Source organism: Thermobia domestica, unplaced genomic scaffold (assembly GCF_964235325.1).
Source record: "Thermobia domestica unplaced genomic scaffold, izTheDome1.hap1.1 HAP1_SCAFFOLD_118, whole genome shotgun sequence".
Lineage (NCBI taxonomy): Eukaryota > Metazoa > Arthropoda > Insecta > Zygentoma > Lepismatidae > Thermobia > Thermobia domestica.
The window spans coordinates 501,041-522,585 of NW_027655890.1; the positions used below are offsets into that span (position 1 = coordinate 501,041).

The following is a 21,545-nucleotide window of genomic DNA, read 5'->3' on the forward strand; positions in this document are numbered from 1 at the left end:
CGACCAATGCCCATATGAAGTTGTCTGTTTAGAATTAGTCATACTACCGTTTCTCAAAGTATTGCCCTTTTCCCTTGAAACATCCTATATGTTTAATAATTTGTAGATACAGTATGTTATCTTTGAAGAAAAAAACAAAAAAACATGAGCAAAATATCTATCGTAAGAAGGAAGGAGCCAGAAACCAGATATAGTGGAATTTTATTTCGCCATGTGTTATAGCTCAATATTCTAAGAAAAAAAGAAAGAAAGAAAGAAAGAAAAAAAAAAAAGATTTCCTCAGAAAATCTTACATATTCAGAATTCTTACATACCTGTGTACAAGGTTATGTGGATTTTACTGAAAAGCTTTTTTTCTATTCTGGAACTTAAGACAGAGGATGGAAGAAAAAAAGTAATGAAACTAAACTACAAGTACTACAATATTTTGGTTATCATGATCCTATTCTTCAATTCTACACAACACGTAAAAATCAAAAATACTGAAATTACAATACAAGACACCTCACCAAAAATGAGTATGCGAGCCCTAAATATTCCTTTATCAATAACTTCAGAGATTGAGCCGTTTATTTTAACGTGAAAAAAAAAAAAATACCCGAAGTCCTTATAAAACATGTATGGTAAATATACCCCATTTCACAGATAAATTTATGGTGTCATAATTCTTTTCTTCAACCTAAGCAAACAATTGTACGCAATGTTGTTCATACTGTTGCGTATACTGTTGAAACATGATGATCGCTGTTCAAAGTTACCAACACCAAAAGCATACAACTTATGAAATAAGGAATAAAGATGTAGATACTACAATATCTAATAAACTTACCCATAATACAAACATTTCCTTCAATTTATGAATTAATTCAATTACATTTACAATTGATGATTTCAGTTATCACGCGTTAAAATAATTTGTATTTAAGGTGATTGTAGTTTCACAACTGAACTTTTCATTGATACACACCAAAACTTAGCAATATCAGGAAAACAACACATCATCTCCACCTCGAAGGAAGTGGTCATTTGAGAGAGATACTTAATTCTTCTAATACTCTTAAATTAAATTTATATCAAATGATTCGTATTTTACATGTTCGTTTCTCTAATCCTTGTCTGTGAAGAAATTTATAGTGTATGAGACCTGCACAATTTCATATTTACTTGATGAAAAAGATAAAATATATATATATATATATATATATATATATATATATATACTTTCCCAAATACAGAGCTTAGAAAAGTAACGGCGACACTGTTTACACGTCAGAAGGATGTGTCTCAGCAATACAGGAGTTCCGCAGGTGATAAGGGAATGTGAGACGATGAAGTATGGCGAGAGATAACGACTATGTGTTATTCAGTCAAAACAAGCAATGTTCTAGAGAAGGCAATTTGATGCGCCATAACAATATGTTTCGGAAACACGAACCACGTGCATGGATCGAGATTGAAGTGGCAAGTGGGTGCAGTCCACAACAATGTTTTCCAGGACTTCGTGGCGACCTCTTCGTCAAAAGTGACCACTTCGCGGGAAGCACCACAACACAAGGAAAGACATCACACATACAACATGGTGATCGCTGCGGTACATTGACAAAGGTTGACGTGCTGACGGTTATGACGCCTTCCACACGTGTGGTAAAAAAGATACAGAGATGGGAGGCAATTAAATTCAGGGAATGTAGCAGATGTTTTTATGTGCATAAAACCAGATAGGAATTATAACACTGTTCTCATTACTTGTATAAGATCAGACCTTTGACGAGTCTATACGTAAAGGAGAGTCGTACTACAACGTACGTTAAAAAAATGTAAATAACTTTTCACTGATGGTGATGTCCTGTCTGATATGAACCAATGATCTAACCAGAAAGAAAATATTACATGAATCATATAATGCACTTCCAAACCAGCTTGTCTAAGATCGACGATATCAATGGACTACAGTAAGATATGAAAATAGATGCTAATAATTGGTTAAAAGCACTACGAATTGATTTTCAACTGGCTCCATTCTTTCTTCGAAGAGTGTAAAGATTATACATATATTTCTAAACATTCAATAGATTTTGGTAATATATTGAATCCTGGAAATGAGATGGTCGGCATGGCTCATTGGTATCAAAGAATATGGTGATGTTTGAAGCTATTCCCAATCAAAACATATTAGAAATACTAACTAAATCCAAAGTGTAACATACGCACCTAAACGTAAATGTATTCACTAATATTATAAAGGTAACCAACAAAGTTCTGTCAGTTTTTGTGGAGGTCTGCGTTAAATTGTCCCTAGGACACCGTAAGTTGAATGCGAATGGAGATAAGGCGAAGGTCAGTTCTTGGTATGGGTATATCCAACATACTATGTGATCGTGGCAGTTCAGTTACACCGTGAACTTGCGTAAGGACAGAATGAACATGGAACAGAATGTCACAAGGGTGTGTATGCTGTACAAGTTGAAAATGGGGCCAAATGCCGCTGCAGCGCGGCGGAAAATATGCCACGCTTTTGGTGAGGGTATCGTGACTACGTAGAAAGTGCAGTGGTGGTTTAACAAGTTTAAGGACGGTGACGAAACACTCGAAGACGCACCACGTGCCGGAAGACCACCACATGTACAATTCAGGCGAACAGTGGCCAGATATGTGAGGAACTGGGACTACAATTCAGTATGAGTGGAGAAACCATTCGGCAGCACCTACAACTTGGAAAGCACTACAAACTGAGTCGATAGGTCCCACATAATTTGACTTCGAGCCAGAAGGCAACGCGAGCAGATACTTGCGTTTCTTTGCTGTCTCGTCTCAGGAAGGAGCCATTTCTGAACAGGGTGATGAGAAGTGGGTCTTGTACGAAGCTCCACGGAGCCGTTATTATTCGTTACTATCCCATTAACTGGTTTCAAAATAGCCGAAACCAGCACAGCACTAGAAGGTCTTCCTTGTGTGTTTGGTGGACTGCTCGCGGCATCGTGCATCTGGAACTGCTACCAGCTGGTCAGAGCATCAACGCAACTGTGTACTGTCAGCAGTTGAGCCGTGTTGAAGAAAAACTTAAAACTCTGGAGTCAGCACTTCTGAATCGCAAAGGGGACCTCATGTTGCAGGACAACGCTAAGCCCCACGTGGCTAGGATGACCCGGGACACCATTCTAAACCTTGGATGGGAAATACTATTGCTTCCGCCATACTCTGTGGACATTACACCATCCGATTATCACCTGTTCCATTCCTTGGACAATCACCTTAGAGGACGCCAGTTCAAATCCCTAGTAGAGATGCAAAATGCACTTGATACCTCCTTTGTTTTACGGCTCATTAGGTTCTATTACGATGGAATCCATGACCTTCCAGAACGTAGGCAGAGGGTGTTGATGCTGATGGGGATTATTTTTGATCGTCCAGGTACGTCTTAGGTGACATATCGATGTTCGAAGGTGGTGGGTGAAAAAGCTTCAGAACTTTCTTGATTATCTTTATAGGCAGGAATAAAAACCTAATTTTCGATAATAAACTACTTATTATTTACAATTATCTAAATGCAGTTTAACAAGTTTATACAGTACAGAGAATGATGTATGTCATCTCAGATTTGTACCGCTAATATGGAATTTATATCTTAGCTCTTAACTTAGAACATACCCAGATATTTTCTAATAATTATAAACCTCTTTTTCTCAATTTTAATGATTATTCATAAAAAGAAATATTTGGCTAGTTATAAACCTACATGTAAAACGAATACAAAGTACGACACACCATGCACGTATTGTAACAAACGGGCAATAAATTCAACAAGTTGTTCAAATGAAGCCATTATAAAAGAAGGGAAAATAACTGGTATTGCAAGAGTTCCGACAATTTTTTTTTTAAATAAATACGTGTTTTGATTTCTACTGAGCAAATGGCAGGCTTACATTACACTTGACAAGTTTCATGTGAGCCTGAATAAGCGTTGACAATATGTGGAAACTTTTCAAAAAGTTCCATAACTACTGATTTAAGTCAATATGAAGTGTTTTGTCTATCATACATGTTAAGTAAATTTAAATTTACCAATTAGTATATTTTGTTTCAAAAATTGAATTTTTATCATGTTCTCAATTTCGTGAATGTTCTATTTGGTCGCACTTGAGTACTCGTTCACACTTCCAGCTTGTGTAAGTCCGTTGATTTCAATGAACAACACCAAGATATCAAAAAGGATGCTCACAACTGATCAAAAGCACCACAGATTGATATCCAACTGACTCCATTCTCTCTTCCAGGCTTGTGCACATCATACATAACAATAAATTTCTTCATTCTCTGCTCCTTACAAGGAATGTGACAATTTGTGTACTGCAGCTCGCCTACAAAAAAAGTTTTGGAAACAATGAAAAACACTTCTAAAATATCGAGAAACTAACATTCTAGTATGCAACAATATCACAAGAAAAAATAAAGCAAAACAAATAGTTATCACTCAACGATTATACAGCAATTATATTAAGAATAATTAATACTTATATAGTATGTGTCTTGGGAATCACAATGGTATTATTATATTCCTAGTGTAATTTCGGGAACCAATTCTGTTGCCTTCGACTTCTAGACAGCAAAAGACAGCTTCGGCTTCAGAAATATTTTCACACTTTATTTAACTCACGTATTCTGTTTAATGTTGTTTAAATAAAAGAATTAGTTTTTTTTTTATTTTTTTTTTTTTTCACGTTAGCACGAAACAGAGTTTAGTAAATCATTTGCAGTTTTAATTTTCTGTTCTGCATGCGTCTTCCAATTACACTCAGAGAAAAAGTCTTTTACTTGCCTGTTACACGAGAATTTGTATTCGAAGTACAGAGAAGCAGTAACTCACTATAATTTGTGGATGTGTTTGAGAAATACCCTTGTTAAGTTATAAAGGCAGAAGTTCAATTAAAGTATATTTTAATGGGTTAAAAAGTACCTTCTTTTTAACACAGTGTTCGAATCCAACTTCGATTCAGTATTAGAAGATTGTGAAGACTCTGCATTAGATGAAGAGAAATATTGGAGCTGCATACGTTTAGAAAATTGTGTTAACCCTTCTTTAATCTTCTTGTAGAATATTAATATTCTAAGTTCTATTATAGTTATTATTTGGAAATCAGATGTTCCTTTCGTATTATTACAATTATAAAATTATGAGTTAAACATTCTAAGTTAGTTGCAGAGCCTTTGATAACAGCGCTTCCAATATACTACGTGTTCTGTCAACCTGTCAGAAGCCAACTTTCGTTAACTGTACAGTAGTTTAATTGATTTTTCCCTCGAAAGCTCTCCGTTAAAACTTTTAATTACTCCCTCCTTAGTCCTTTAATTGTTAGTAATGTACATCTTGCATAAACGGCTAGTTTTAAGCATGGTGAACCTAATACTTCAATTTACCTATTTTTAAAAATAAACCTCGAAAATAGTTAAATATTAATTGGGAGTTTGATGCAATAAGGGCGTAAGTCTGAAATATGCATTTGGAGAAAACGATGTTGAAAATTTAAGTGGAGTTTTATTCTTACATAAAATAATGTAATATGCAGCATTTTATTCCGATATCGAGTTGAAATTTTGACAGGAGGCTTAACAAGCATGATAAAAACCACTCATGCATTTGATGCAAAAAGGGAATAACCTTTTAAGCGTAGGGCTTACGCCCTTATTACATCAAACTCCTCAATTCTACTACGATACTTCCTAAGTATGTAACAATGAAGTAAATAAATAAATGAAAGAAAATCTGTGACAAATAATCCGGTAAAAATAAAATAAATCTATTATGTTTAGTTTTCTTTAGTGCCTGAATTGTAAAAATACATTGTGAACTACCTTAAGACGAAAGAAATGGGCTTGTTCTGTAGTGCATATAACAACGGACAATGTATTTCCTCATTCCATTCACTACTCGGAACGTGGAACACAGATATAGTCCAATGATCTTCCCTGAACACATTCCTCATTAATTCAAGCTCAAGCATACGGCTCGAAGCCTGTTAAAAGGTAATTCACGATTAACTGAATTTCATAGACCAAACCACTAACACTAGATATTGGACCCTCAATTAACGTGGAACTGTAAACTATTAGTTCAGTGTAGATAATAAATACATAAAATAAAATAGAATTATTACTGAAAATACGTCAATAGAAAAAAAAAAGTTTATTCAGTGCGCAAGAAACAAATAAAATCCAAAGAAAACGAACTTCTACAATCTCACAATTTTGAATGCAGGGATGAAAACAGCTCTCAGGTACAATGTGTGATCAAAAATACGATTTTTTCCCCTTTTAAGCAGCAACTGCTGACGCTACACTCATTTGATGTAATTTGTTCGATAGTTGATCCGTTGAGACAGCCAGCGTCAAGATGAAACACGTTCTGACTTGTCAGTCCGCGTCCAGAGCCGCTAGAGGGAGGTCGTGTTTACCGTGTCTTTCGCGCATCATGGATTTCGAACAACGCGGAATATTAAGTTCTGTTTCAAGTTGCAGATAAGTGCCAAGAAACTCACGAAATATTGAATTGGTGTATGCTGATAATGCTGTAACTCTGAAGACTGTTTACAAGTGGTATGAACGATTTAAAAGCGGAAATGAATCGGTAGAGGATAAGCAATCTTCGGGACGTCGATTAACCACAAAAAAGAAAACGTGCATAAAGTGCAAAATTTGTTCGTTCAAATAAGCGAATAACTATTTAAGAGCTTACCGAAAAACTTAGCATCTCACAATTTTAGCATTTTAACCGCCGATTTGCCAATGAGAAGAGTGGGTGCGAAATTCATTCTCCGACTTTTGACTGACGAACAAGAGTTTTTGACCGATAAAAATATTGGTGTTTGTCCACATCCACAGTACTCTCCGGATATAGTACCATGCTAGTTCTGCCTCTTCCCCAAAATTAAAAGTGTGCTTAAAGGAAAAAGTTTTGACACCATTCCTGACATCAAGAGGGTTACGACAGAGCAGCTGAACGCCCTTCCAAAAGCCTTCCAGGAATGCTTCCAGTCTTGGATTCAACGTTGCGATAAGTGCATTGCTACCTAAGGTCAGTACTTTGAAGGAGATTAAATCAAATTCCATGTAAGCTTATTACTTTGTTTCTAATATGGTGAAATTATTCACCGTATCTTTTGACCACGTCTCGTATATTTCGAAAAATACGGAAATACTTAAATTTTAAAATATGAAAATAAAATTTTTGACACCTTATTCATTAGAAGTATGAAACTTTGAATACAAGGGAACCTTAAAAAAGAAGATATTAAAAATATGTATTTGAACAGCACTATTAAGATAAATATTCATGGGTTTTCATTTTGTTACTATGTTTGTTATATTCAAAGTAAATTTAGATATAATATTGGCCTTGAAATGTTAATTTGCTGATCGAATGTAAACACACTTCATTTCTTCATTCAGGTATATGTCTTTATGTACAGTATGACAAAATACAATCACCTTCACGTACAAATTCTACATTACTGCTCTGAGCTTACATCAACCTCTCTATACTCGTATTTAGGCCTTGCATTCTACTCTTACTTAAGCAAGATGCAATTATTGTTGCAAACTTACGGTGAGTCACACGTTAAGCATCATCCATTGAATTCTTCGATTACTGTATTTGGGGAAACTGGAAGTTACACATCCTATTCATCTTAGCGATGACACGTACTTAACTTACTACGGTATCCAGGCATAACTGCTAGACACCCTGTAACCGAAAAACAATTATATATATATATATATATATATATATATATATATATATATATATATATATATATATATACAAATAAATAACAAAGAAATAAACAGATAAATATGCTATTCTAAGTGCTAGCATAAGGATCTTTTCCCCCTGCAACTCGTACGCAGAATAGTGTTAACACATTTAGAAGACCACAGCAAACGTGTCACATACTCAAGATGGCCATGGTTAAAATCATGATTTATGGTAGCAGGTTAAAGTAATTTTGAATTTGATCGACTCTGTTTATTTATTAATTAATAGAATAATCTGCAAGTAGGTATCTAATATTTACCCTAGTAATTATTAAGATACATACCAGTTTTCAGAATTCAAGTTTTCTCACCATTTTCTCGGCCTTTTCAGTTTCTCTACGTTCACAATATATTCCACTTCCCGCTTTTACGTTAAGGAAAATTTGAGTATTCCGTCATTCACATCCTGTAAACCAGCGAATGTAGAGGAGAAATGGTTAATTAAATTTAAAAAAGAACTTGGGATACAGGAAAAAGTTAACTGTATATTGAACTTCAAAAGTACTAATAGTATTACATAAATATCTTCCATTGCTATGCAAATTGAATAATACATAGCCAGACAGAAATAACTAACAGTTAGATGTAAAAAATGTATTCTGAAAATTGTTTACTTTAATGTTGTTCTTTAGTGCTAGATATTTAAACTAATCGCAAATAATCTCTGTCAATCTATATACTGTTAATTATATATAGCTGAAAAGCTTTTCACCATTTTCTCTTTTTCTGTTAGGTCCCTTGAAAAGTATAAAACCGGATTTATACTGTATACCAAAAGGTACAACTATTCTACGAAAACCATCTAGCAGTTTTCGAGGTTTACATAACCCTTAGTATTTCCCAGATGATTTTGAGATCTGTGCGTTAACATAGGGGAATCCAGAGTGGATCAAAATTAAAAAAAAAAAAAAAGTTAAAAAAATGCCTATTACTCTCAAAATTTCCCGCTTGAGGGACATGATAGGAAAATGTGAATGTTACCCTTTCAAAAGCTGTTCTGTTCTAAAGAGAGTGATGTATGTACCATGATCCTAGGATAAATAGGGATAATGCTGTAGCTGCTTGACTGAAAGTCTATAATTTACCTTTAAAAAGAGCCGTAATTTAAAAGGGTTAAGAAACATTGTTTGGGATTGATATAGGTTAACGATTGGGGATAATTCAAAATTCAACCCCAATACTTTCACTTAAATAGCATAATTAGCATTTAATAGTAATTCCTAATGTTTTTTCTTCAGTTCGCGACTTGTATTATACGAGGAGACAGATTTGATTTAAATGAAACAAATCGATTTAAATAAAAAAATCAACAAAAATGATTTTTTTTTCCACCTGCACAGAAACTTTAAATAGTGTTCAATCACATATCTGCCTTTTCACTGTCCCGAAACAAATTCCATGGCAAGACATACCAATAGAAAGGAAGGAAAATCGCTCAAACTCTATAGACTGAAACTCAACTTACTATGTGTGTGTGTGTGTGTGCATAAAATTAACTTCTAGTATTACTTTGAAGTTCCTAACTATATTTTAGACCTAGTTTTAACAGGAATCTTTATACAAGGGAATTTGCTTTAAAACCTAGTGAGAAATGCACAAGCCGAAGTGGCAAATAGGAGTGCAGCACAGAATTGGGGCGCCGCATGTCCAACTTGTATCACTGTCATTCACATTATACTACATCAATAAAAACAGTCGTTTCGAGTGTATATATTGTAAAATGAAAGGAAAACTTTGAGTTTTACGTCCCAAGATTATGCCGGCTAGGGTAAGCGAGACGGTGGTAATGAGAAATGGTGATATGAAGGAAGTGGGAGAACCACGAATAAACCCACGCACACGGTGTTTGTTCACCACAAAGTTCACTTGGCGCGAGCTGGGATCGAACCAGAGACCCCCAGCACCAGGGGTGACCACTGAGCCATCGCAACTTCTGTATATTATATTGTGTACGATACCCCCTTTGAAGGACTATATGGTAAATATGATTTCATTATGTTATTTTTATCACTTTGATTGAACTTGAGGTATGTTGAAAAAAAAAAGTGCAAGTACTTATTGTTATTCCAAAAGACCAAGACCAGTAAATAAACAAATAATAATAATAATAAAAAATGCATACATGAGTACATTGCCTCTAACATGAGTTATAATGACGAAGCCGTAAAGCAAACTGTCTGGTCTTTACGATGTAATACTCCATAAGGAAACTATAATAAAATAGGTCTGCAATAGTACTGTGGTAAGGAAACGTGTGGTCATAAAAGTGTCTCAAAGAAATGGGCATGGGGTTCTGTACCACAAAAATGTTTTTCCCACTAGTTTTGTTTATACAGTTCTTTTCATTGACGATGCACATGCTCCCTACAGAAGCACCACCGGACTCCAGCTTCGGTTAGAGATACTACTTGCATACTAGTGGTCATCTGGCACAGGACGGTTAGTAGTCTTTTGCTTGACAGTCTTTATAGCATATGTCATAACGAGAAGCATGAGTTAAGCCTTCCAAAAATCAATCTGTACACAGGAATGAAACTCGTCCCGCAAGAAATGTTTGAAGGTCGTAAGAGTATATTTAATCATAAAAGAATGAAATGCATTGCAACATAAGGTATGATCTCAGATTCTTAACCTGCATGATTGTTGTTATATTAAGTTCCAAATCAAGCAGTCTTCATTTGTGAAGTAATTTAAGGTGCTGATTGAGAATAATAAACCATTTCCCTTTCAATTTTTTTGCCTTAAATGATTCCCTAAGATTCTAGGTCCTTATTAATCTGGCACATGCCCAAATTATTGTGCATAGGTTGACAATAAGCATGCAAACTGATGTACCCAGGAAATAACTGCGTGCTATGCTATTGCCATGAAATTCACTCAAAGTGCCTTAGAAATCGTTTCTAAGGGTACGAGTAAAAAATATATATACATACACACATCAACTTGTGTTAGGAGCAGTTAAAAGCGAGAATGCTATGTAAGTGAATCAGGCCAAAAGCGTAGCAAGGGTGCCCGCGCCAAGGGAACAGGCGCGTTAGCAACAGAGGTGCGCATATTGACAACGACAGTGCATATAAACATAAAAGATTCCGTACATGGTGCAGAAATACTGCGCCGTAGGAAATTAGTAGGGTTAAGTGCTATATCGCGGGACCAATCTTAGGAAATTTGCCGGGTCAGTTGGAGAATTTATTTAAGTTTGTGAGGAAGAATGAATGAAAGTCAGGTAACGGGAGTAGTAAAAGCTAAGAAAATGGTTGAGTTTGTAAGTTCTAAGCGGCAGTGTATGTGGAGGTGGAGGTGGACTATTTCGCGGAGACAATGCCGCGAAAGGAGCGTGTATGTTAAGGCTGTCAAATATCATGTGTGAGTTATATAGAACTATTGAAAAATAACGAGAGACAGTTGTTGAAATTTTACGAAAGACACGGTATGTAAAACAGGCGAACAGTGTGTGGTAAATGGAAAATGAATTGAAAATACAGAAAAGAAAATGAAAATATTATTTTCAGCGTGGGAAAATGGTACCGTACGTGGGATTCATTTTCTTCTTGAAATTGCAAAAGTTTACAAGCCTGTTTTGAAGGTAAGCGACTTCTAACTCAAAGGCAATGTACATCTGCACAGTGTACAGAAGCTATATTTTATCTTTACAAGTGAAACGTTACTAGTATGAAATCATGTCAAGTCAGGGTTTGCCCAAGCGGCCTAGCCCGAAAAAAACCGTTTTTTTTTCGTATTGAACCCATCTAAAAAACCCATGTAGCTTATTGTTAGTATATCATTAGTACAACTAAGGTGATCACATTGAAAATGATTTTTTCCCCCAGATTTTGGACTTTTCTTGGGCGAATTAGATGCTTTCACGTTAAGGCACACATTAACATTCAACATAAGACCTTCATAAATCTCTGAATGCAGTGAAAAAAAAAAAAAAAAAAACTTAGTTTGGGATAATTGTGGAGCAAATTAATGTATGGATTATGCTTATAGCATGTTTGAAGTAAAATAGAAAATACTTTCCGTGAATAGTGTGCTTCCCAACTTGGCGACATCGAGGTTTTACGGATTTAAGGGCATAGGTGCAATGATGTAAATACGCTAGTTGTTGCTCGGGGCAAGAACTCGACTTAGCACCCCCCAAATATTTACCCAATTAGGCACCCGGGGAACAAGCCCAATTAGCCACGTTTGTTCCCCTAGTTACGTCACTGCATAGGTGCCGGTACTACCAGGAAATATGTAAATAATTAGTAAAACTATCAGAATGACTTCTTACCTTTGATGGTAAACACAAGTAATTATAATTATAGACATACAAGTAATCATTATTCTTCAGTAAAATTTGGTTTTCCAACAGCAGCAGCTTAGTTCAGTTCATTTGTTGCTACTCTTCAAATATGCATTCTGTAGAATCAACACCAGCAATAGTGTAAAAATTCTTGTCAAATTTAAGACGCTTAATACTTGGAGCTCTGACGACTACGTAACGCTAACTATTTCAAGTGCTGAATTCATACTTCCATACTAGTGGAAGATTGAATGTACAGTAAAGAAAGCTACATCCTCGGAAAAATTCCGTTGTGAAAGAAGCGCTCGGGAAATTCCCATAAACGAACGCACAAAGCATCTGAAGTGAATACTTCAACAATAAAACTATTTATTTTACGCTGGAAGATATATAATTTGATTTAAAACATTTAGATAACTTTACAAAATATGAATTATACCTTTGTTTTTTAAAATTAGTTTTCGGGAAAGAACTGTCTTGCAACAAGTGCTCGGGAAATCCCCGTAATTGAACGCACAAAGTATCGGAAGTCAACTTCAACAATAAAATCATTTATTTTACGCTGGGAAATATTTATTTCATATTCGACATTTTAAAACATGAAAGATATCTTAGTTTTAATTCAATATATTTGGCATTCACATTTGGCGAACGTCACTGAGGCTCCTTCTCGACACGATCTACATGTCTCCACGTGTGTGGTATCTGCCTGTATCACACACTACAGGGTACAACTTTCGGTCTTCTAAGTTTAAATTTTCAGGCTACAAGGCACGAGATACGCTAAATTTCCTGTTTAGATTTTGGAGGCATACCAACGTAAAATTTCAAAACGGCGGCCATTATTATTATTGACCAATTCCATTTCAAATCGTCCAGGCAAACCACAATTGGTCCCCTTCATAGTCTCAGATTTCATTTATTTTTTGTATATGGGATCTACATGCAATATTATTAGACCCATATTTTTTTCTTTTTGCTGAAAAAAATTTTTCCTTCGATATACAGCCTTCCAAAATGGCTGCCTCCTCTCGGATTGCTCGAAAAACTGAAAAACATGTCAAATTAAAAGTTCTGTTTAGAGAAACTAATGTACTTAGTAACATAATCTCAATAGAAGGAAGAGTATAAAGTTGTATGTTTCGTTGGAGGGTAAAAATTCGTCTATTGGTCCAATAGGAATCGCGCAATTCACTCGCAATGTTGCCAACTTTGATGAAATTTTTGCTAACTTCAAACATTTTTTTTCTGTCCTCACGAGCAATATCAACCATCTGCTTGTAGCATCGAAATCTACTCCATAAGGTCTCTTGAAAATGTAAAGGACTTACGTTTCTGATTATTACATCCCACGTTATAGCATGATGAAAAGCTGAAAATTTCATTAAGACGCCATGTTTGGACGCCATTTTCTCGAAAACCCCACCTTTTAAAAATCTGAAATTTTTACATGTATTGGAAAAGTACCTAAGTATTTAATATCCGTTAACCGTTCATGCGGCTGAAGCCCCTACCATTCGCAATTATTGAAATTTCGATTTTTATACTTGCAATGTAAATATTTCCTATGGGCATTTAGGTCCTATACACAAGGCGATTTGAAAGGGAGTATGAAAATTTTGAGAGATGAATCCTGACATCAAATCCAGTAAAAAAGTTCCTATAAACATGAGTCGAATTCCGCTTCGTTTTCGAGTTACAGGGTTTCCAACTCGGGACCAAAAATCGGCTCGCGACAATGGAAAATAAAATATAAATTTCGTGTTAAATCAGAGCTATGTGCTAAAGTTATGATGAAGTTCAGAAAGTTGATTTGTATCAATATGAAAATTTTTACGTGCGTTGCAATTCGGTTGGCAGTGTTGCCAACTTGGTAGAACTTTTATTTCTTTCCAAATAACACTACGTGGTTTTTATTTGATATTTGGTATTCATTAATGATTGCAAACATCACATGAAGCACAATTTTCCCCACATCACCACAGTTTTCGAAAACTTACATGGATTTCATTAAAAGGTTTATCTCGTGCGTTATTGATAGTTTGCAACATTAAGTGTGAATTTCACTCGATGTTTGTCATCATTAGTAAAACCAAAATGTCGAATAAAAGCTACGCCTGTGTAAGTTGTAATAATCATAATAATAATAATAAAAAGAAGAAAAAATATTCTTTATTATTGCAAAACCTCTCATAACTCCACGCATCAAGTTCTAACTTGTTCAAGAAGTTCTGCTGAAACCACGAAACAGTTTATTACGAGGTTTGGTGTCGTGAACATCGTCCTATTGTTCTCTGGAACCATGAAAATTGTTTTTACTGGTAACATGACATTGTAGTGCACTAGTTACAGTGTTTGTGTGAATAACAATGAGGAAGTCCTATTACAGTAAGGACCGTATTAAATGTGTTGATGATTCTAAAAGGTATAAGATAATTGTGTACAGAAAGAATTCTTGACAAACATTTTATTTTGTGGTAAAATATACGTATTGCGTACAGCGCGTCTGCCAAAACGTAGTATTAGGAGAGGATGATTATTTGTGTAAAGGGTGCTTTGAATATTTACCGTGAACAACGTGAATGTGTGTGAGATATTGGTGACCACGAAAGAGATGTAAATATGAAATTATGCACCAGCAAGATAAAGAATTTGTTCCTGTGAATGTAGATTTTGAAACCATTAACCAGGCAGTTAACATGCTAAACATGAATGTGTCCCCATTAAAACAGCTGTTATCGGTGAAACCTAGACTACGCTGAAGGATTCACCTCTCAAAATTTTTCATACTGGCTTTCAAATCGCCTTGTGTACAGGACACAAATAATCATCCTGTCCTAATAGTACGTTTGGGATGACACGCTGTACGCAATCCATATATTTTACCGCAAGATAATTTTTTTGTCTAGAATTCTTTCTGTGCACAATCCTCTTACGGCTTTTTGCATAACCAACACATTTAATACAGTCCTTACTCTAATAGGACTTCCCTATTGTTATTCACACAAACACTTAACTAGTGCACTAGAATGTCATGCTCCCTGTGTAAACAATTTTCATGGTTCCAGAGAACACTAGGACGATGTTCACGACACCGAATCACACAAACTATCAATAACGCATGAGATAAACCTTTTAATGAAATCCATGTAAGTTTTCGAAAACTGTGGTGATGTTGGGAAAATTGTGCTTCATGTGATGTTTGCAATCATTAATGAATACCAAATATCAAATAAAATCCACGTAGTGTCATTTGGAAAGAAATAAAAGTTCTACCAAGTTGGCAACACTGCCAACCGAATTGCAACGCACGTAAAAATTTTCATATTGATACAAATCAACTTTCTGAACTTTATCATAACTTTAGCACACAGTTTCTGATTGAACGCGAAATATGTATTTTATTTTCCATTGTCGCGAGCCGATTTTTGGTCCCGAGTTGGAAACCCTGTAACTCGAAAACGAAGCGGAATTTGACTCATGTTTATAGGAACTTTTTTACTGGATTTGATGTCAGGATTCATCTCTCAAAATTTTCATACTCCCTTTCAAATCGCCTTGTGTATAGGACCTAAATGCCCATAAGAAATATTTACATTGCAAGTACAAAAATCAAAATTTCAATAATTAATTGCGAATGGTAGGGGCTTCAGCCGCATGAACGGTTAACGGATATTAAATACTTAGGTACTTTTCCAATACATGTAAAAATTTCAGATTTTTAAAAGGTGGGGTTTTCGAGAAAATGGCGTCCAAACATGGCGTCTTAATGAAATTTTTAGCTTTTCATCATGTCATAACGTGGGATGTAATAATCAGAAACGTAAGTCCTTTACATTTTCAAAAGACCTTATGGAGTAGATTTCGATGTTACAAGCAGATGGTTGATATTGCTCGTGAGGACAGAAAAAAAAAATGTTTGAAGTTAGCAAAAATTTCATCAAAGTTGGCAACATTGCGAGTGAATTGCGCGATTCCTATTGGACCAATAGACGAATTTTTACCCTCCAACGAAACATACAACTTCATACTCTTCCTTCTATTGCGATTATGTTACTAAGTACACTCGTTTCTCTACAATAAAACTTTTAATTTGACATGTTTTTCAATTTTTCGAGCAATCCGAGAGGAGGGCGGCCATTTTGGAAGGCTGTATATCGAAGAAAAATTTTTTTTCAGCAAAAAGAAAAAATATGGGTCTAATAATTTTGTATGTAGTTTCTTATTTTTTAAAAAAAGTTAAATCTGAGATAGTCGTGTGGACCACTCTATTATTTTTTTCAAAATAACGGGCATCCACGCTACAAAGCTTAATTTTCGGTCTTTTAAGTTGAAATTTTCAGAGTAGAAGCACGAGACACTCTAAATTAGCTGTATAGATTTTCTCGGTGATCCGATGAAAAATTTCAAAATGACGGCCATTTTTCAAAACACCAGTAAATAAAAAAAATGTTGCAAGTTGTGACATTGACTATCTTAAAACGTAAGTCACATTTTAACACGTTTGCCGCAAACGCATTGAAATATTTCGAAAAAAAAAAAAAAAAAAAACAAACAAACGAAAAAACCCATATGGGTCAGGTTTTTCAGAAAAACCTGGGCTTTTATCCTATAACTACATTCCTCTTTACATGCACAGACTCATTTTAATCTATAATTACGGCATTTATTCCGAAGTTTGGCGTCCGCTTTCGCCACGTTTTTCCGCTATCTCCTTTCCACACTTTCTGCAATTTGTTATTAGGTTCATTAATCCGTGCTCTTCACAAACTTTTAAAAAATTTTGCTCGTTATTAACGTATTGCTTCACAAATGTTAAAACTGTTAGTTCATTGCCGTTGTACATTCGCCATGTTGATAACATAAATGCTCGTTTCTTTCCCACAATGCAACTGTTCGGTTACCTTGCGCCAAGTAGTTCCCTCCGCTCGCCGTATAGTCCCATGTTTATAACAGCTTATATATAACAAATAAACAGATTTTTCGACACTCTTATATATTATCAAGCACACAAACGATCTAATTATCCATATCTTTCCTGTAAATTTTAAAAATTTTCCTGGAAACGGACGCCCAACTTTGGAACTTAACCCATAATTACAATTTCTATGACGGACTATTCTTAATCAGTACCTATATTGTCCGTAACGTATGATAGTACCTTTTTCTAAAGTTAACACAAACTAGACAGGTTTCAAACGTACCACAAGTCGATGCCACGAAATATAAACAAATTGCTTCCCGTGAAGGTTAAAAAATAAAGCTTACGTTTAGCAGAAGGGGTCCAGCTCTTTTCCTTAAAAAAAACACGGTAATAGTATACATGAGAACGCCGTGATCTGCGTTTCTTCTGTGTTCTATTACCACTTCTACATGAAATACCATAAATTTTTGTACGTAGTGCAATATTAAGAAGTATCCGTGTGCTCAAGACATGCGATATGCGTTAAATTCCCCCCCGCACACGCACACATAGTCATAGATAAAGTACAAGGGCACTACACATACAGATATAAAGTACAGGTACGTTCTTTTTTATTTTCGTATCAGTTGATAAGTAAATCAAAGTCGCTTTGTTACCCCCTTGGTAAGTTCGTAGATACTCAATGAATAATCCCTAAAAGTATGAGCGTCCAGCTCCTTCGGGAACTGACGCGGCTTTATGTATACTATATCCAAAAAAACTTACAATTTTGGTGATTTCTGGTTAGATTAGTTTATGTTATATTATATTAGTTTAGGGATCCAGCATAATTTTCCAAAAAAAGTAATAGAAATCCGCTTATTTCTGCTAGTAGATTACGGTAATTCTTTAGTAATTGGAGGCCAACACTAAAGAAGACAGAAGAGAATGTGCCCTGCGGGTGTCTAACCCGCCTTCACTCGGTGACGCTCGCTCGGCAATACTGTCTGAATTAAATGTTGTTAATCTAAGCCAAACCAATGTGAATAGAATATCGCAAAAAAGTCGGTAAAAACCTATCCCCCCCCCCAAGGCTAAACACTACCCTAGATTAGTTTAGGTTAGCTTATAATAGATTTGGTTACATTACGTCTAAATACTTGCATCATTCATTTCTCCTGTAAATTTTGTTTTTTACATGCTTCTGGACTTCTCCTCAACATACTCCAAAAATAATCGGAATTTATATTCTGCACCTAATCTCGTTGTTAATCTAAGCCATCTCGTTGTTATCAGTATATCACTTAACATACCATAATATGTTTAAGAAAATTACTACTTTACCACTACATTCAAGAAAATATTGTTCTGTTATTAAATAACATACCGGTAATTTAAAAAAAAAAAAAAAAAAAAAAAAAAACTACTAAGCGGAGCTTTGAATTTTACTTGCTTACCATGAAATTCAACCGACTCATTCTCAAACGCGTCCTCAGTTTCTTTCGTGCGCTAATTTAGATTTCTACACATAGCAGACCACAGACCTTACCCAATAAGAAAGCATGTTACAAATTGTTTATGACGTTCTGCCTTTTGACGTCACTAAAACTGATGTACGAGTAGCTATTGGCTAGAAATGGAAAAACCTCCATCTAGTTATCACACTAATATCGTACCTGGGTGTGGATGCAGTCGCTACCATATTATAATACTGCATTACTTTATCTTTCATGGCAGAGAGTTCTGGGGTATACCACGTTCTTTTACCTAACTTTGTTTTCTTTGATGAATTATATCGGACCACCCTTTTAGGCACACACATATCAAAAATATTTAGAAACTTTGTTAAAAAAAGATCAAATGTATCGCTGGCATTTAAATTATCATACCTAATGTTAACTTCCCAGTTTATACACGATAATTGTTGAATGAAACTTTGCAAATTAGTTTCTGTGATGGGCCTAGTTGCTATAAGTTCGGTGGTGGGAAAACTAAAGTTGCAGGATTCTACTTTTGTTGTACTTAGATTGACTAGCAGGGCATCATGATCTGAGAAAGGAAATTGACATACATTACTGGTTAAATATTCCGTTTTTACATTGGTAAATGCATTATCTAAGCACGCTGTGCCTCTAGTCGGTTTACGATTAATCACTTGAAGATTATGTTGTCTGAGTAGATTAAGTAACTCATGGACAGTTCGTTTGTCAGTAGTCACATCAAAATGTGCATTTACATCGCCCCCTATTACTATCTCATAATTATGCCAGTTGCTGAAAAATGCCAATAACTTCTCCAATTTTTCTAAAAAAATATTTGGATTACTATCAGGAGTTCTATAAACAGATACAATTATTAACTTGTACTGATCCAGAAAAATTGCAGTTGATTCAAATTCACGTTCAGTATTAAGAAAAGTTATATCTAATTGACGATATTCTATTTGACTATTAACATAGATAGCGACCCCACCATGTATGTATATACTCCTACTGTAACTATTTGCCATAGAAAAACCATCTATATTGTTGTATTGGAGTTCACTGTCCGCACTCCAATGTTCACTCACACAGAAAATATGTAAATCATTTTCGTAGGCAAAATCTGAAATAAGGAATGACTTGTCCTTCAACCCTTGTACATTAAGAAAGCATAGTTTAAGAGCATTGCTGGTCACTGAGTGTGTATCATCAGCTTTATTAGATAGTTGGGCTAATTGGACAGCATTGACTGAAATCGGTTCTACTCCCTGACTCATATTACCTTGTACATTTGATCGTTTATTAACAGTTACATTTCTACTTATATCATCAATTTTAAGCGACTTTGTTAGGTTTGAAGTTTCCACCCGGCCCCAGGGTGTTTCTTTCCCTGGCATATAAATTCCCGGGGAGGAATTTATTTCCATTTCTTTATCTTCCAAATTATAAGAACCATATGACTAATTACTTTATTTTTAATTATTATGATTTACTTCAAGGTTTTAAAGAATTTGTAGGTTAATATGTTAAAATTCCTTGATTGTACTAATCACTAGTGTCTTTTGATAACGGTACCTCACGCAAAATAATAGGGCCGTATGCAGAGTCATTTTGAAGAATGATTAGCTAAATACTAAGGGTTTGACTAAGAAATGGTTATCAAAAGTGTATTCAGAATCTCTGTTTAGCACATAGTAGACGTCTCAGTTAGTCATAAGTTACTAATTAATTTAGAGCAACTTGGACCCTAGTCTAGCAACAGTTTAGCATGGGTAAATTGTATTCAATATGGCAGTGGCGGCTGGTACTGCAACTGGATATTTTTTTAATACTAAAATTATTTTTAAGTATTAAAGTAAGTGTATCAGTAAAAAAATAAACCTCTGCTCTTGAGCGCAAAACAGTATTGATGCATTTCTGAAAAAAGTCAATCAAAAAAACGGAAAGAAAGAGAGAGATTTACATTTCCAGTGGCAGCGAACGTTGCCACTGGAAGCAGTAACATTGAGCATATGGCAGCGAGCTCCTATCTCTTAACATGGGGAAGTGGATTTATTCTTGCATCGCTTCTATCTTCCCGTATTGGACTCATGCGGTTGCCTTTCTTCCGTAACTGGTCAGCTTCTGTTGCGAATTCCTCCGCTTAGCAGCGCTAGCAGGGTGAGCGAGATACAGACGCTTGGAAGAAACAAGTTATTCACAAAACATAAACTCGCAAAGAACAAATATAAGTCTGGTGGTAGCAGGGACGGATCCAGGCTGAAAGTTTGGGGGGCGGTCGTTCGAAGTCAATAGATTTTATTTAACATTTATAATACATAGGTGAAAATTCTTGGGATAAGATTTATTTTTTAAAAAATCCTATTCTGGGGGTATCGACCGAGTCTCGAAGAAGAAAATGTCTTACTACTGGTCTAATTTCTAGCTCTATGTCTTTCGTGCACATGATTCTGTGTTCGATTTCCGGCGGAGAGCATAAATTAATATCAAATAATTTACTTCTTTAGCCTAATTTGCTGGAATGTTAAACTACTTTATTTATTTTTTTTTTTTTTTCATTTTCGAAGGAAAACATTTTAGATTTCATGCTTCTTTACAGAGAAAATACGTGATTTCTGAAAATGGACTTTTTGTACCGTATATTTATACAAAGAAATGCTAACAAAATGCATATTGTCGGAGGAAAGAGGTGTTTCTGGACCCTAAAGAAAATAAAGCGGAAAATATTTGCGGTAGCGATGCTTTCTATTCAGAGAAACTTGGCGAGCAGCATTTCAGATTTCAATGAAGTCATAGAAAAATTTGTAGTCCAAAAGATGGAAGAAAGACCTTCCATTCTAAAATAATGCATAGTTTATATAATTAAATAATTTTGTTTGACTGCGTGCATGCAATTTTCTTGATTTTTTTCTTCTTTTCGGATTAACGCCATCATTCATGGCTTACAGCACATACTATATATTCGATTTATCTCGTGTTCAATAACATGAGTGTAGAGGTTTTGTACGTACATTGATAGTGGTTGTTTGAAAAAAAGGAAATACCTTATATATTAAATCAA

At 35.1% G+C, this 21,545-nt stretch overlaps 1 long non-coding RNA gene across 1 annotated transcript; it reads right to left on the minus strand.

Annotated features, from left to right (window-relative positions):
• Positions 1-1,246: 1,246 nt before the first annotated feature.
• LOC145676369 (uncharacterized) lies at positions 1,247-18,564 on the minus strand. The gene is made up of 4 exons (XR_014129384.1): positions 18,461-18,564; positions 8,094-8,215; positions 7,600-7,738; positions 1,247-4,358 (listed from the first exon to the last, which is right to left on the minus strand). It is a non-coding gene; the product is annotated as an uncharacterized LOC145676369 (long non-coding RNA).
• Between the last annotated feature and the right edge of the window lie 2,981 nt (positions 18,565-21,545).